The following is a 15,324-nucleotide window of genomic DNA, read 5'->3' as shown; positions in this document are numbered from 1 at the left end:
GGTTTCCAGCAGTAGGCAGGCAGATGGGTGATCAGGCCACCTCAGCAGCAGCAGCCTGCACCCAACCACTTTCTAGCTCCCGCTCCAAGGAACAATCAGCCTCCGCAGCAGCAGCAGTTCCGCCAGGGCAATGGGAACAAGTGTTTCACTTGTGGCAATGTGGGCCACTATGCCAAGAACTGTCCCAGGAACCAGCAGAGGCAGATGCCAGCACCAAATCAAGACAAGGGAAGAAAGCAGAAGGTACAAGTCAGGCAAGGGAAGCTCAACTTCACTACTCTGGAGGAAGTACCTGAGGGAGCTCCCATCATGACCGGTATCTTTTCAGTTTATAATCAACCTGCTTTAATTCTATTTGATTCTGGTGCATCTCATAGTTTCATTAGCCAAAAGTTCAGTGCTAAATGTGAACTGCCATTCTCTCACTCAAAAAGGTCATTTATGATAGTCACACCTGGGGGTAAAATTTCAACTAATCAATTAAACCAAAGTGTGCCTATTCAACTGGGAAGCCACATTGTCAAAACCACCCTTCTTGTTTTGGGTTTGGAAAATGTGGACAATATTCTGGGAGCTAATTGGATGACCTTGCACCAAGTTGTGCTTGATGTAGCCAGCCGTACCGTGGAAATTAATTCTCCGTTCTGCGGGAACTTCACCTTAATTCTGCCCAGTCAGGGTTCTACTCAGTCATGTGCTTTCTCTATGACGGAGTTACCTCTGAAGAAGATCCCAGTGGTCTGCGAGTATGCAGATGTCTTTCCTGATGAATTGCCAGGAATGCCACCAGACCGGGATATTGAATTTGCCATCGAGTTGCAACCGGGAACAGCACCAATTTCCAAGAGGCCCTACCGAATGCCACCCGCTGAGTTGGCAGAATTGAAGAAGCAATTGCAGGATTTGCTGGATAAGGGATTTATTCGCCCAAGTACTTCGCCTTGGGGATGTCCATCACTGTTTGTGAAGAAGAAGGATGAAAGTGTGAGGCTGTGTATAGATTACCGCCCTCTTAATGCGGTAACTATCAAGAACAAGTATCCTTTGCCTCGTATTGATGTTCTTTTTGACCAGTTGGTCGGGGCCAAGGTGTTTTCCAAAATAGACCTCCGCTTCGGCTACCATCAGATCAAAATACGAGCAAGCGATATTCCGAAGACGACATTCTCAACCAGATATGGGTTATATGAATTCTTGGTGATGTCATTTGGGCTGACTAATGCACCAGCATATTTCATGTATCTGATGAATTCTGTTTTCATGCCTGAATTGGACAAATTCGTAGTGGTTTTCATTGATGATATCTTGGTGTACTCTAAGAACGAAGAAGAACATGTCGGGCATTTGCATGTAGTGCTTCAACGTCTGCGAGAGCACCACCTTTATGCCAAGTTGTCCAAGTGTGATTTTTGGCTAAAAGAAATCAAATTCTTGGGTCACACTATCTCTTAGGCAGGAATAGCTGTTGATCCTGATAAGGTGCAAGAGGTGATGAACTGGAAGCCACCAACGACTATCCGTCAGATTCAGAGTTTTCTGGGATTAGCTGGTTATTACCGAAGATTTATTCCGAATTTCTCTCGAATTGCGAAGCCTATAACTGAGTTGCTAAAGAAAGAAGCCAAGTTTGTTTGGGGTCAGAAGTGCGAAGATGCCTTCCATGCGTTAAGGCAGCATCTGACCACAGCACCAATGTTAGCGCAACCTGACAACAACAAGTCTTTTGATGTATATTGTGATGCCTCTGGTACTGGACTAGGTTGTGTCTTGATGCAAGACAACCGAGTCATTGCTTATGTCTCAAGAGCACTCAGGCCTCATGAGCAAACTTATCCCACTCACGACCTCGAGTTGGCAGCAGTGGTTCATGCATTAAAAATGTGGAGGCACTATTTAATGGGAACCCACTGCAACATCTTCACTGATCATAAGAGCCTTAAGTACATCTTTACTCAGGCTAATCTCAACATGAGGCAAAGAAGATGGCTAGAGCTGATCAAGGATTATGACTTGGAGGTACATTATCACCCAGGAAAAGCCAATGTGGTAGCAGATGCCTTGAGTCGGAAGTTGCAATGCAATCATATTCTGATGGATTCTCGCATCAACACCTTGTGTGATGAGTTGAGCAAGATGCAAATAGAAGTGATTCCTTCTGGTGCTCTGTCTCACATTTCTGCCGAGCCAGCTTTGCAAGACCAGATCATCATGGCCCAGCTCAGTGACAAGGGAGTGCAGATTATCAAGAAGAATCTCCATCAGAAGGTTGAGAAGTATAAATGTTTCCGCCAAGATGAAAAGGGTGTGTTATGGTTCAAAAGCAGATTGGTGATTCCTAAAAACCAGGACCTCAAGAGGAAAATCTTGGATGAGGCTCATCTCTCCAAATTCTCTATGCATCCGGGAAGCACCAAAATTTACCATGATCTGAAGCCTTTGTATTGGTGGACCAGAATGAAGAGGGAGATAGCCCAGTATGTATCAGAATGTGACACTTGTCAGAGGATAAAGGCAAGCCACTTGAAATCAGCTGGAGCTTTGCAACCCCTATCTATACCTTCGTGGAAATGGGATGACATCAGCATGGATTTCATTGTGGGTCTGCCCAACACCTCTCGTCATCATGATTCGATTTGGGTTATTGTGGACCGACTGACAAAAGTGGCACATTTTCTTCCTGTGCACACCACTGATAAGGCTCAAAAGTATGCAGAGTTGTACATCGACCGGATCGTGTGTTTGCACGGATTACCTCAGACCATTGTTTCTGACCGAGGAGCCCAATTTGTTGCCAGATTTTGGGAACAACTGCAGGAGTCTTTGGGAACCAAGCTAATCAGAAGTTCAGCTTACCACCCACAGTCTGATGGTCAGACGGAAAGGGTAAACCAAATTCTGGAGGATATGCTGAGAGCTTGTGCAATCGATTGTGGCAAGAACTGGGATAAGCACCTCTCCTTGGCAGAGTTTGCTTATAACAACAGTTATCAATCCAGCCTAAGGATGGCACCTTTCGAAGCTCTCTATGGAAGAAGGTGTAGGACACCACTCAATTGGTATCAACCTGGATAAAGAGGAGTTTTTGGACCTGACTTAGTGACTGAAGCCGAAAGGAAGGCCAAACTAATCAAGAAGAATCTAGAAGCTGCTCAGGCCAGGCAGAAGAGTTACCATGATAAAAGAAGGAAACCTCTCCAGTTCAAGGTGGGAGATTTCGTGTACCTCAAGGTATCACCCACCAAGGGAGTGCAGAGGTTTGGAATCAAAGGCAAGCTAGCCCCTCGTTACATTAGACCTTATGAGATCGTCGAAGCATGTGGACCCGTGGCATATAAGTTGAAGCTACCTTCAAAACTGTCTGCCATTAACAGTGTGTTCCATGTATCTCAGCTGAAGAAGTGTGTTCGATTGCCGACCGAGATCATAGCAGAGCCAGAATTGGAGATAGAACCAGATCTATCGTACCAAGAGTACCCCTACAAGATTCTGGATAACAAAGAAAGATCAACTCGGGCTAAATCGATCAAGATGTACAAGGTCCAGTGGAGTAATCACTTAGAGGAAGAAGCTACTTGGGAGACTGGGGAATTCTTGAGATCTAACTTCCCTGATTGCCTACCTAAGGAAGCCGGTACGTAATCACACCCCCAACCCCTCCTCCTGCCCTTCGAATCTAAAATTCAGAAATATGATCTTAAATCAGAATGAAGTAATCATGAAACACATTTAAAAAGGACTTCCTTCTGAAGTCGCAAAGAGAATGACATTCGAAGAGCAAATTGCCCTAATAACAATAATCACCCACTTCCTATAAGTCTCACCCTTCGCTTCACCCCGGGAGGACTCTGACCCGAATCTCGGGACGAGATTCCTTTAAGGGGGGAAGGCTGTGACACCCCAGTGTCACCTAGGGTTCTTCCCTAAGCTAATCCAACCTATTAACACATGTAAATTCAGTAAAAGGGTGAACATCAAAAGAAAATTCAGAACAAAGGTTTATAATGAATCTTCTTAAAATCTCCTTAATCTTGTTATGAACTTTGAGAGAGAAAGACCCTCAACCCCTAATAAACCCTAAGTAAGCCAAGTTAAGCATAAAGGGTAATTGGGAGAAGTCATGGGGGAAAATGCAAAATTTTAGATATGATCAAATTACAAAGTTTTAGTTCATCAAATAACTAACAAATCATAGTAAGAGAGTTTGGCCATTTGGTCTTTTTAAAATTCCCAAATCAGCCCTTGAACCATGAACCCTTGGAGAAATTCAGATTTCTAAATTTCTGAAATCCAGACCTCTTTTCAAAGATCAACTGCGTTCTCTATTTTTCTAAACTCAAAACCAGGAGATCCAAATATCAAAGTTGTGCCAAATTCCCTTGAACACGCCCTGGAAAAGTTTGAACTCAAACCAAATTTGCTTGACACAGTTTTGGCGCAGATTGACCTCGGGACCAGACATTCTGACACTGGCACCTTGGTGACGCTACAACTCCCTGTCCCTAGCCTAAAATCGCGCGACGTCCATACACAAAAGACAAAGCAAGGTCAGGTGAACAAATCCTTCACAGCAATCTTGCCCAAATTCGCGAAGATTTGCACCCAACCATGGCTTGAACTTGGGCAGAGGCAACGGGCACACGTGTTCTACCGTGGCTGACACCTCCAATTCACGCCCGTTCGCGCACCCGTGCCTCCCAGTGCACGCCCGCGCGCGCTCGCCGGTCCACGGCCGCCCGTGCACCGTGCCGTGCCTATAAAGCCGCCCCAAGCCTCGGCCATTCATCCCCGCGCGCTCTCCAGACTTGCCCAAGTCAGAGATCACCGAAAATCGCCCCGAGCACGCCGCGCCACCGCCTGCCAAGCTTTCAGAGCTTCGGCCGCCGTGGCCAGCCCACTCCAGTCACCCAAGTCGCGTCAGTGCTTCGGTTAGCTCCGCCAGTGGCCCGTGAAGCTTTCCAAGCCCTCGGACTCGGCAGAACTTCACCGGAAGCCCAAGATCACCCTCGCCGGACTTCGGTCGCCCGCCCCCGCGCGTGGACCGAGCTCTCCGGTAAGCCATTGTCAAATTCCTCGCACCCATGTCTTCCCTAGCACCCAGTGAAGCTCTCTGACCAGTTTGATTGATCAATTTCGCCCTGGATAGGCCGGACTCCTCGCCACCAACGAGCTCCCCCGCCTGCGCACGCGGACCGGCCGACTCCGACCATCCCCGACGGCGACCCGCACATCGTCGTGACCCTCAGGACCTCCCCTACACCCTCGGCCACCTCACTGGAGCAATCTCGCCACCGGTAAGCCCCTCCGCCCTTTCTTCCGCCGCGGGTACCGTTTAATTTGTGGAAAGGACCTCGGGTTAGGATTAGAAGAATCCAGGGGGTTTTCTGAGATGTCAGTGACTCATTTGAATAGTAGCCCAGGGACTAGTCTGTGAGGAAAACTTAAAACACCCGCCAGGGACCCCGTTGCAAAGTAGTTTTCCCATTTAATCATTTCTGTTTAACCTTTCTAATAAAGAGAGAACTTAGAAAATTCATAACTTGATGAATTCTTATACAAAAGTTGTCAAACTAATTTTGCTAGATCCTGAATAATATGAGCTATCATTTAAAAATAATGAACCCTATGCTTTCTGTTCTAATTTTTAGAGTTTAAAATTAAAAACAGAAACTAACCAAACCTTGTTTAATTAAGGAAAATTAGTTTTGTTTCTGTGCTGAACCTAAGAAAATTTGTGGATGTTCAAACCCCATTTAAGCACTGTTTAAAAATAGTGAGAACCCCAGTATTGAACAAATTAGTGTAGATATCCATTAAAAGCCATTTCTGCCCAAACCTTAGGAAAATCAGAAAAGCCTTAGAACTTAATGACCAGTGGATTGAATTATTTTTCCTAGTTTGCTTAAGTAACAGAGAACCTAAGAAAAATAAAGGGACCTCTAGTCCAGATCAGTTTTAAAGTAAAATGTTTTATTTAGCATTATTCCAATTAGAAATCAATTATTAGAATTACAAAACCAGACCCAAAATTGATAACAAAAATCTAGTGGACTTGTAACCACCATAACCCCACTGTAAAAATAATAAACACCCCAGTCCATCATTTTAAGTAGGGTAAATAAATATAATATGATAATGAGTTATTTTCCAAATAAATCATGAATAACCCATAATAATACAATAATGGGCAAATAAAATTTTGCTAGGTCAATGATGAGATAGGCCACCAGAGAAAAATGCAAACTCATTAAAAAGATGCAAAATAATACCTATTGCTAATATTTTATAAGAAAGACCATTTAATCCAATTAATGCATACCACCCCTTCCCTTAAGCAAAAAGATGCCAAACTTCAGAATTATTGCTCTTGCGCAAAATAGAAGCTAGGAAAAATCAGAAATCTGTTGTTTGATATTTTTCAAATATAGTGGTAGTAGAAAGCACCCCTTTGGCTAGAAACTTTAGAAAATCCTAGTAAAATAATCAATAAGAATTAATGGCTAAATCTTTGTGCCAAGTCATGTTATAACATCTAAATGCCAGAAAAAAGAAGTCTTAGAGAAGTACCTACTAATAAATGATAGTTGTAGTTCAAATCACCACTTCTGCCCTAAAATTTGGTAATTTTGTCTAGAGAAAACTATTCACTTTTTAACCCCGAATTTTGAGACAGAGAACTATACACCAGTAATAAGACACTGTAATTTTTACAGAATTTTTGAAAATTTATTAAGGTAACATGTAGTTCAAACCCACTCTAAAAACTCAAAGAGAATAAAGAAAAGGAAGGAAGAAATAAACCTCACTCCAATAAGTCCAACTTGAATTCTAGGCAATTCCCACTAAAGACTTTAAAAAGAATTCAGTGGAACCCCAAAAATAAACCTACCACTTAACTTAGCTAAGGTTGATCCAACTTACCAAGTATACCACCCAAAAGTCTCACATAAGTAAGGTTTAACTCTATCTAACTCAAGTAGATCATACACCATCAAAAGTTGAAATTACTAAAGCACATATCATATCATGCATATATCTTACGCATTGCATTCATTAGATTGTAATCTCGCCGACGGAGAGTACGTGCTCATCTCCGAGCAAGGAACTGTCCAAGAAGAGGACCAGGAGCAAGCTTCCGAGGCTGCTATCGAGGATCTCCCCGCAGCCCCAGCTATTGAAGGCAGCCCCGGTTTATATGCATAATCGTATTATTATATGCTACTTTACTACACTTAATGCTTGTAGGATTGTAATGTGCACTTAAGTGTAGGAGTTGCTTGAAACCTCTAGTTGCATGAACTTAGGATTCCTTTTTGAGATGAATACTAGTATGCTAGGTCGAGTAGCTGCTTGCTAATCAGGATCTCGGTAGAAGTCGAGTGATTTTTCTAGCACTCGCGCGAGGTCAGGAATTGATTGTATTCATCTTGATAACGGGATCTGTGTTAGTCTATGGACTTGGATCCAGGGAGGATGCCTTGACCATGAGACGGGAAAAAGGAATTAAGGATTAATGTGTGGATACCTGAGTCAAGCGTTTGAACGTACTAAGCACATGCCGGGAAAAATGGTAACCGGTAAACCTAGTACCTGAGTGAAGCCGAGCGCGGACTTTATCCCTCATGCGACCTGAGACTGGGTCTCCCATGCTAGCTATGGTGGGTACAAGTGCGGTCACTGCACGACGGCAGCCAGGGTCAGTGGAGCATTGTATGCCAAGGCGGTGAGGCTTGGACACGAACGGGGAATCGATGGGGACGATTGTCATGTGCGGGGTCGGAGTACCCTGACATGTCGTGTGTTTAGGTTTACCTTGCAAGGATAAAACTCGATTCGAATCGTCTGCTTCTCGCAGCTAATGAGACTGCTTGACCCCTTGTACTACATCGAGTAAGAAGTGAAATGAGGTTACATGAGACAATTTGTTGATTGAACTAAATGCTTGTTACCATGTATGCTTAGAAGGAGCAAACCTAGCTAAAATAATGATACTAGAATTTGAAAAGCTAAGAATTGATTTTAGAAACAGCTAGCGCTTTTGGCAAACCAAACCCCTTAGCCAAACAGTTGCATAGTCTAGAGGTAGAGGAGTAGACTCCTCACACCGGGTAAGTCTAGCTGAGTATTAGTATACTCAGCCTTGCTTGTGGCATAATTTTTGCAGGTACGCTTCAGGATATGGTTGATGGTGTGACTTGGCCTACCACCCTGCCACCGGGTTGGACGGTCGAGTGGGATGTTGCTCCGGCAGGAGAGGAGCATGAGGAGTAGTGGGCTAGGCCTTGCCCATTTCCTCGATACCGACGACATCGATTATCCGCTGCATTTTATTTCGTGAACTCTTATTTGCTACTCGAAAAACTCCGATCTATGTAATAATTCAACACTTAATTTGAGGTTTCCTATTTTATTGTATTTCTTCTGTGACTCACCTTCGAGTGAGATTGTGGAATTTGATCCTGGTTAAGTGGCTCTATCAGACTAGATCTGAGGGACTGACGGGTTATTCCGATTTAAGAGTGTTACGGCCCCTAAGGCGTGACTTAGGCACTTAAGCTGGAATAATTCGGGTGGTTCTGCCACAAACATAACTGCGTCAAGGTCTATAGGGTTTACACCCTTCAAGCTCTTATTTGGTCACGAAGCAATAACTCCAGAAGAAGCAAAGACGGGGTCGATAAGAATAATAGCTTCGGCAGAAGACAGAGCTGATTATCAAGTAACAAAAGATACTATAGAAGGGACCATACTTTAGGCTATAGAGCACATCAATAAATATCAGGCCAAAACATTAAAATGGCGTGACAGAAAAGTTCGATTGAAAAATATCAAGCTAGGGCATCTGGTGCTTCGGAGATTGGCCAACCCAGACACAGTGGGCAAGTTGCAACTGAAGTGGGAAGGTCCTTTTCTAGTAGTATCTTCGTCAAGACCCGGTTCTTATTTATTTAAGGATATGGACGGCAACGACATACCCAGATCTTGGATTGCGGATGAGTTTCGGCGATACTATGTGTAATATGATGTAATCTTTTTGCATTTTTTCTATGGCACCCTTTTCCTTTCAAGAGGGGAGAAAGGTTTTTAATGGGGCCATAGCTTGTAATTTTTCATTCTTATTTAGCCCTACGAGGGCCAAATCCCCCAAAGATGTAATATGTAAAATCTGAGCATGCACCATCGTGTGCAAAAAGAAAAGCAGGGAGAAGCTCAAAAGACGTCCCCAAGGGGATGCAGAGCATGACAAAGCTGCAAAAGGTCGTTCCTAAGGGAGCGCAGCGTAAGTTTTCTGCTCAAAAGTCGTTCCTAAGGGAATGCAGAGCCAAAAGCATGATGAAGCTGCAAAAAAGTCGTTCCTAAGGGAGCGCAGAGTAAGTTTTTTGCTCAAAAGTCGTTCTAAAGGGAATGCAGAGCCAAATACCACCGAAATAGAAGGTGAAGAAGTTCAAAAGTCATTCCTAAGGGGATGCAAAACTTAAATGCCACCGAAATAGAAGGTGAAGAAGCTCAAAAGTCGTTCCTAAGGGGATGCAGAGCTTAAGACTCAAAAGTCGTTCCTAAGGGGATGCAGAGTCTGTGTGTGGTTTCGTGTGTGTGTTTGGGACATTCATTTGCACATTACATTACATCATTCATTGCATTCATATACATTCATGTAGACATTCGTAGGATCATCATCATCATAACATAAAGCACAAACAGATACTTCAGCTTTGATAACAATGCTTCGATGAGCACGAAGAAGCGAAGATATGCTTCGTTGTGTACGAAAAGAAGGGAAGGTGTTTTTCGCCTTCGGCTCAAAAGATACAAGTTTCGTCCACAGCAAAGCAATTTACATATGGATGAAAAGGTAAAAATATATTACAAGGTATGGACAAATATATAGAGTAATGTTCAATTCTCGATTACAATGTCTTTTACAGAGATAATACAAATGCTTCTAAAGATCTATGCAGACAGGCGTAAAAAACAGCTTCAGCGGCCTTCAGAATCTGCTTCGGATTATTAATCTTCGGCATCACCATCCTACACACAACAAAGCCGTATAAGGTAAAAAGTAATCACAAGAAAGGATAAGCAACAGGTATAAGTTTCATACCGGCTTAAGCAAGCTTTGGGCCTCGTCACCAGCCAAATCCCAACCACCCTTCGCCCAAATTTGTGTTATAAATCTGCTCCCTATGCTTCGGGCCTCGTTGGGAATATCAACCAAATCTGTTGAAGGTAGGCTGAAAGTTGGTCTATTGACAATCTTCCCGTGCGTACAACTGGCTTTCAGAAATGCTGTAGCTGTGCCGCGAGAAGCTAACAGGGCACAGAAGTCACCGTGCCCCGCTATTACTTCGTCAAGCGCCTCGACTTTGCCTTCAATGTGTTCGAAGGTGCTTGATATGTTTTCGGCCGAAGGTGTAAACTTTTCAGCGCTGGCTCCAACTGAGTTAAAAAGCTTTTTTAATCGCTGTACGCAGCGGCTGCCAAAACCCAGACACATGTTCTGAAACTCTTTCAAAGATTGATGCAGCTTCGTATTTTTGACAGCTTCGGCTTCGTATTTTGTCTGCAAGCTTTTTCTTTCTTGTTCAAAGCTCTCTGATTTTTGTAGAAGTTCCCCATTTAATCTAGTATTTTCGGCTTGCGCTTCTGCTAGGGTGTCACACCTGGTTTTAAGGGACAAAGCCGGGTGCATCTCATACATGCGCCAAGAAGACAACATCCTTGGCGCAAATATATAGTGGAAGTCTTATTACATAGCGGAAGTCTTATTACAAAATAAAAGGGTAAATATAAAACGAACTAAGGATCATCCTTGGCGCAAGTCAACTAGGGAAACGCCACCTAGATCAGATCAAACTCCTCGCTTTGTGGCTCCTCCTGAACCACATGTTCTTCTCCTGTGGGGGGTGTGAGACAGCAATGGTGAGCTCACACATGATCATAGCTCAACAAGTTGTGGGGAACCAGTGGCATGAACTCACCAAAGGTGGGAGTTCTTGTGATGTGTAAGGCTAATCAACAACAGGGGTTAAAGCTGAGCATTGCTTTTAAGTAGTTGGTCAAAATTTTATTAGCAATTACTAAATGTAAGTAAATACCATACCTTAATAAAAATAATAGAACAAAATTAATACAGAATCCCATGCAATGCAAATGACAAATTGAATTTAAGTTCCATAAATTAATCATCACAGAGTTCTGAGCGGCTCATGATCGCGAGCACGACTAGTATACCAGTTTTACCCTCTACAGAGGTTGTACCCTGTACCCACAAGTCATGTTACCCATCTGTCAAGGGGTCGTGACTCCCATACACCTCTACCAAGGAAGCGAGGCAGGGCAACACTACGAGGCCTTTACAAAGTTTCACTAGCTTTCGACAACCCGCTACAGTTTATGGGAAGCGCACTTGCAAGAATCCCCCGTCTGACCGCCATCGCAGCAAAATCAACCCGAGAACCTCCTTGCATGCAACCCCCCTACTGCCCTTGCCCCTTTCAGGTAAGGTAGTCTTCCACTAGCTTTCCTAATTAGTCAGCCAAGGGCGTCCCATTAAACCCTTGTGGTGGCACGTGTTTCTCAAGTTAAGCTCCATGTTCCAATTAACATTAATGATCTTGACATGAACATGAATAAAATAACAGAATAACTGGAACATGGATATAATGAAATATTATCCCAAAAACATGTAAAGCAATAGCAAAACTACCCAAGTGATTCAGGGATAACAAGGTAAAGAGATAAACAATCTAGGGTGACCTATCGGGTCCCATCAAAATTAAACCTATGCATTAATAAGTGGTATTAAAGAACATTATTGGGTAAAAAGTGGTCAAGGGCATAACTTGCCTTCAATGAGCTTCTGCTCAGCTACTTCTATCTGCTGGGCACCAGGATCCTCAGTCACAGGCTTTTCTACTCGCATCAATACAAACATACATAGTATATAAAGAAAATCCTAGGAACAGGAATCATAATTTTTGGAGTTATAGATTTTAAGATATAAATTTCCAAATGTTTTATATGCTTGAAATATGATTAAATGAGAAATTATTTTTCTTACTGTTGTCATGTCAAAACAGAGACTCTGGGTGATAAACATTAATATTACAAAATTTTAGAAATTGGAATGGATTAATTTGGGGTTCATATGAATTTTCTATGAATTATTCAAATTCTAGTGCTCATTTATACAATAAAAACCTATTTTCTAATTCCTTTATTCAATTTATCATGGCACTGGACTGGGCCTGATTTCTGTGAACCACAAGGGGCTATGCGCAAGATATCCCAGACACAGAGAATAGGGTCCCTAGATGGCAGGTTGATTTGTTAGAATTATAAGGTTCTTTCTGCAAACTGCGCACATCGAAGGGGTATGGGAGGTCGTGGCCACTTGATCTAACACGTGCGCCTCAGATTAGAACTAGGTTTCCCCTAAACCGGTACCGAATCCCAGCCATCAGATCTAGATGGGCGGCTACGATCTAACACACCCAATCGTTATCCCCCCTTCTAATCCCGGATGTTGGCTATCCAATCGACGACGCTGAAGCCATCCGCAACCTCAAGCGAAAAAGACACGGCGGCGTGTTCTCCCGCGACGGACACCATCGCCGGTGACAGCCAAATCCGGCACCCCGGCCCACTTTACCCCACGCGGCTAGGGAATTACAGAGAGGAGGTGATGGTGATCTAAATCGAACACGCCATACCAGGTATTGTCGTCTCGACGGTGTAGGTCACGGTGAACGGTGGAGCCGCGGCGAAGCTCGATCACGACGAGAAATTGACTCCCGGTATCACCGTAAAACGCGCCCCTGAGCTCGAGCACCGACGGTGGCTTCACCCCGATGACCCAGGGCAACACTCTGAAGGAAGCACAATGGTATTGGCTATGTTCGCCGTGACAGCGCGACTCTCCGACCGCGCGAGAAGCCAGAGGTGATGGGGAGGAGAGAAACGACAGGGAACTCACGGTGCAACTATATGGTCTTCGCACGGGCAGTTCGGGGTCGTGATTGGGTTAGTCCCCGATCCCACGCGCAGAGTTCGCCACGGATTTCGCGAGGTCCGTTGACGCGGTCGCGCGCAAGTTCTGTTGCAACAGCACGCCGTGAGGAAAGGGGAACCCTGACGGGTGGGTCCCACACGTAAGCGCTAACAGACGAAGTGCGACATCCGGTTGGCTGACGAAGCGGCCCCAGCGACCGGCGACACACGATGTGCGAGTGCGCCCGAGTGACCGGCCACTGGGCCACATCCGTCAGTGCGAGCGGCGCGCGTGAGAGCGTGGGCAGAGTGGGCCACACGTTGGGGTGAGCTGATGGGCCGATTTGGGGGGGGGTCTGGCCCAGGTAGATTTTATTCCTTTTTCTTTTTACTTTCTTTTCTTTTATCTTTTATTTTATGTTTTCTTTTATAATTGTTTTGAATCAAATTTGAACTTTAATGTGAATTTCACCTTTGAGTCCATTATACAAATTCACACTCTAATGCTGGAATAATATATTTTTATTTACTTATTTTTATCCTCACCATATTTATTTCCTTCTCTTTTCTAGATTCAAGAATTTCTTTTAGGTTCTAAATTCCCTTTTTTGGACTTTAATATTTTTCTTGTCACATCTTTTTTATATTGTCACAAAATTCACACAAAATAAAATCCCAGCATGATGCATGTATTATTTTTGGGTGTCTTTTTTCATTTATTTATTTGTTATATATGGTGTTCACATGGAATAACAAATATAGCTAACACCCATATATATAAACGAATAGCATTTCTATTTTTAGACTTTTCTTACAAAGTGTGTATTACATAGGGAACCTTCCATTGCTTGGAGTAAGAAATCTTTCTTTTCAAGAGAAGCTTCATATTATTTAATTTTGTTCTCTAAACACTCGATTATAATTTCGTTCTTTTTATCTTCGAGGTCTTGCTGCATTTCAGTGCTTTGCTTAGCAATATACTCTGTAGAGATAAATCTTCATCAGCAAATTTGCTTCTTCGCAAAAATAAAAAAGAAAAATTTCGCTTCATCACAAGAATTTTACCTTGAAGTTGAAATAAAACAAACTACCGACGATATGTTGTCGTCGGTAGCTGCTAATATCAGCTTCGAGCTTCAGAAAACCAACACTCTTCGATAGAGTGCCGATTATCTTCGCCACGGTGTTGTTGCAAACGCATCCTAAGGCCTCTTCTTCAATCCCACCAAAGAGCATGGTTGCTGGCTGGTAGCCACAGGAAATGCCATATTCCTGTAGCTTCTTCTTTTCGGCCTCAGATAGTTCTTGCCCGACCAGGTTCCGAAGGTCGAAATCTTTTTCCTCCGAAGCAGCATCGACGATTTTCTTTCCTTTGTCAGGCACTGGGGCCATGACCTTTTCTGCAGCCACAACTGTTTCTTCTGTAGGCATACCCAATATCAATTTATCAATTCCAGATAGTGTGCTCTCCAAATTGGCAGCTTCAGCGACAGCTGCAGCTTCGGCAGAAATGTTTGCTTCGGCAGTGGCCAGGGCCGATGGTGGTGTCCATTCAATGGCTTCCATTACGGTGCTGATCCTTCGCTTTTTCTGCTCATCCACCTTTTTGTAGCTGAAGGCTCGTCCCTCTTCTGTAAAAGCTTTGTCAGTTCCGGTCCTAGAGGACTTAGCAGCTTGATAGGTAGAGATTCAGTCATTACCTTTAAAATTTCTGCCACTTCGGCAGCAGGAGGTATCGAAGGAGTCTCCTCTTCTACCTCGGTCACTTTCGGCTCTGGAGTTGCAGCTTTTCTTTTCTTCAAAGTTGCCACCTTCGGCTCAGGAGTGGATTTTCTCTTTTTTAAAATCTTCTTATCCTCCTTCACCATTCTGGCAGCTTGTCTGCTCAGAACGCTAACAATTCTTTTTCTTTTTGCCCCTTTGGCACCCTTGTTGAGCTGCTCATAATCAGGGTATTCAAATTTTAGAGCGTCCATTACTCGGTTTAACCTTCATTTTGGCCGGGTGCTGAAGGTTGCTGTCATCAATTGGTCTTCGTTTTTGGTATAATTTCCCGAAATTTCATTACACATAGTTTCAATCATTTCTAGCCATCCTTGGCAAGGCTCCTTAAACTGTTTCTCAAACTTAAAACGATAAGGTAATCAGACAAGTTCATGTTTCTTATTTGTTCCCTTTAGCTTCGGCATGCCCTAATCACTTGACATTGGAGATGTCCTGTTGGCCAGGTATTCTTGCACCAAGTCCCTGGTGCTGATTTGTTCAACCACCACCCTGAATCTACTGCGGCCAACTGACATGGTGACCCTAGCTGCATGTTGCACAGGGGCTTGGTCT

This window comes from Zea mays, chromosome 9 (assembly GCF_902167145.1).
Source record: "Zea mays cultivar B73 chromosome 9, Zm-B73-REFERENCE-NAM-5.0, whole genome shotgun sequence".
Taxonomy (NCBI): domain Eukaryota; kingdom Viridiplantae; phylum Streptophyta; class Magnoliopsida; order Poales; family Poaceae; genus Zea; species Zea mays.
The sequence above is the reverse complement of the archived record's forward strand: the minus strand, read 5'-3'. Positions refer to the sequence as shown.